Source organism: Suncus etruscus, chromosome 12 (genome assembly GCF_024139225.1).
Source record: "Suncus etruscus isolate mSunEtr1 chromosome 12, mSunEtr1.pri.cur, whole genome shotgun sequence".
Classification (NCBI taxonomy): domain Eukaryota; kingdom Metazoa; phylum Chordata; class Mammalia; order Eulipotyphla; family Soricidae; genus Suncus; species Suncus etruscus.
The window spans coordinates 22,230,074-22,233,219 of record NC_064859.1 but is presented as its reverse complement, the minus strand read 5'-3'; the positions used below and the strand labels follow the sequence as shown (position 1 = coordinate 22,233,219).

At 42.8% G+C, this 3,146-nt stretch overlaps 1 non-coding gene across 1 annotated transcript; it reads right to left on the bottom strand.

The window, feature by feature from the left end:
* Nucleotides 1-2,614: 2,614 nt before the first annotated feature.
* Nucleotides 2,615-2,720, bottom strand: LOC126025212 (U6 spliceosomal RNA). The gene has a single exon (XR_007501253.1). It is a non-coding gene; the product is annotated as a U6 spliceosomal RNA (small nuclear RNA).
* Between the last annotated feature and the right edge of the window lie 426 nt (nt 2,721-3,146).

Here is a 3,146-nt window from a genome sequence, read left to right as displayed (position 1 = left end):
GGCTTTCTCAAGAATGTTTCGATTAATACCACTCCAAGCTACCTGGTTATACCAGATAGCCTATTGGGAAAGGACACAGGGAGCTGTAGGAAGGTACCGTAGACAATAGTTAATCATTTTAAAGATCATCAGAAGCTAGAACCCTATAGCTCCTTCCTATATAATCTCATTCATGACCTTGGGCGGGTTGTGATCTGTCAGTACGGGGTTTGTGGCTGACGGAATAAAGTTTTGTTTAACTTTACTCTGATGGTGGGGTCTCGTCCTTTGAATTCGGACCCTAACATTACCTCAAGTACAGCTCACTATAATACAGGGGTTATTTTATTGTTGTTATTGGTCACATCTGGCTATACTTAGGGCTTATTCCTGGTTCCATGCTCAAGGATCATTTCATTGGGTTCAGAATGCTAGAGCTCAAACCCTTGTCAGAGTGCAGGACATGAGCTACCCACTGTATTATCTTCCAGGACCTCATGGTAATATAGTTAGCGATGCAGTTTTGCAATTAGAGATGCATGCCCTGAGAATGTTTCTGTGTTTGCATTATGGTAGTCATATGCACGTAAGTAACTAAATCATATAATCCACACATGTCAATCATCTACCTGAGCCCTACCCCAGTTCCCACCCCAAGAAGAAATTGTCACTAAATCATATCTAATATTATCTAGAACAAACTTCACAACTATCAGCAGACAAGGCTGGCTACTCTTTACGTACTGGGTAGGCCCTACCCTCAGGAATTCTGTGTTTATATAAACTTGCTTATTTTGTTGCTATGGTCTGTGTGTGAGAGTGTGATATTTAATTTTTGCTAATCAAATACAAGAGCCAAGAATTTCTTGTCACCATCTCAGTCTACCCATAATATTGTGGTGACCTAATAGATTTCTTAAGTTAAACATAACATTTCACACGTGTGTAGTATGCATGACAGGTAAAAAAAAATGATGTTTCATGTCTTTGTCCTAGTTATATTGGGTGGGAGTTTCCCAGGTAGTTTGCAGATGGATCCCTCACTGTGAAACTCAGATAATAGGTATTGAGGGTTCAATGTGAGAGTCCCAGATGTGGTGCTCCCTGCTCAGGGCATACCCATGGCAACCTGTGATGCTCACGGCTCTGTTTAGTGATGTTTGAGGTTTTGAGGTAAGAGAAACTGACCTAGGCTTCAGCACAAGTAAGACATAAACCCTAACTCTGGGCTGTTTCTCTGCCTATATTAATTTTATCTTGACTAGGATTCAGTATATAGTATCAGCAAGGCTGGTGGGATGATGAAACCAAAGGTTTATGAGAAGGAAGCATGTTCCTCTGGTCAGATCATTAGTCATTTCTGGTGGTGCTCTGGAGATCACATGTGGTGCCAGGCAACGTGTGTCAAAGGTCTTACTCCTATAATCTCTCCTGCTTCTCTGAAGATTCTTGAAGGGCAAAAAGGGGTCTGGAATTTACATCCGGGGGAAAATTTCAGGAGGTCAAAGTTCTCTGTTCACTTAGGTTACAACTAGGATCAAAAAAGATCCCAGAATGGGCTGGAGCAATAGCATAGCAGTAGGTGTTTGCCTTGCACGTGGCCAACCCAGGATGAACTCAGCTTCCAAGATGACCCTTTGAGTCTGCCAGAACTGATTTCTGAGTGCAGAGCTGGGGTGACTCAAAAGAACAAAAACAAACAAAAACTCCACCCCTTAGGTATACATGTTATTTATATATATATTTATATATATATATATATATATGTTTTACACACACACACACACACACACACAAGAATGGAGAAAGGATGCCATTAAAGGCATGGGAGATTATTACCATCATAATTTTTGGAGCCATGCAGACCTTGTATAGAATATGCAAGGCTTGACACAAAATATTGAAAGGAAGTAATTATAGCATCGTCCTCATCAAGGAACATTACTGTGATAACATCTGTGTATCACTGAGCTTCTACTGTTCAGTGATTGGTTAATCATAGGTAATTCAACACTGTGCTCTAGATTAAACTATTTAGCATTTTGTTTTGTTCTCTTCAGTTCTGCTTTGGGTCCATTCCTGGCAATGCTGAGAATACTGGACGTGCAGCACTGGAACCTCTGAGCCATTTCTGAGGCCCCAAATAAAAATAATTTAGGATTGAAAAACACACATACTATGCCAAAGATAGTGCAGGAGATAAGGAGTTTGTCTTGTACATGGCCAACTCAGGTTTGATCCCTGGTACCCCATATGGTCCCCTGAGTTCATCCAAGAGTGATTCATGAGTGCGGAGTCAGGAGTAAGCTTATCATGGCAGAAGGCTTTGAGATTGATCCTTGGCACCACTCCACATACCAACTGAATTCCTTGGTGCTGCAAATAAAAACATGTGACCCCAGACAGCCCTGCAACTGTGTGTGTGCACCAACCAACCAAGTGTATGTTAACCAAGTGTATGTATGATTATCCCAAAAAACAACAGCAAAAGGAATTGGGAGGGAAAGAAACAGAAGAATAAATTGGGGTGGGGGAGACAAAGTGCAAAAATGATAAGCCAGGAGCCAGTACAGCAGCTGAACTCAGATTTGATTCCAGGCACTCCTGAGCAAACTTCGGTGGCCCCAGGTATCCCCAAGATATCCCAGGTATCTGGGATAGCATCTCATCCTTGCGCAGGGGCCATGCTAATCTTCTCTGTATCATTCCAATTTTAGTATATGTACTGCTGAAGCAAGCACAGGACTGGGATAGCAACTCATCTTCAGTGGCTGCCATTGAACCATCCATCTGGTTGATCGAGAAATGCTGGTGGGACCCCTAGGCCTCCCGAATATTGTGTTTGGGGTTTCCCAAAACAGACAAACTGCAAAATGCAAAACGTGTGCCTCTTACTTACCTGGTCTTTCAGAAGACACTTCACCATCTGTTTCCATCCAGTTTGCCCGTGGTGCTCTTCTGGTACACTTAGGAAGGGTCACCTGATTGTGGCCACCACCTGTCTGCTCAGGCATCCCTTGAAATGATCATCTTTCCCTCCTCCAGGTCTTAGTCACCTACTTTAGACGGGCTCAATAGCAAGTTTCCACACTTGCCAGTTTGGATGCAGGCACTAGTGATCCGTCCTGCTGATGCTGCTTCCACTCTGCTAGCCACTCTGATCAGCT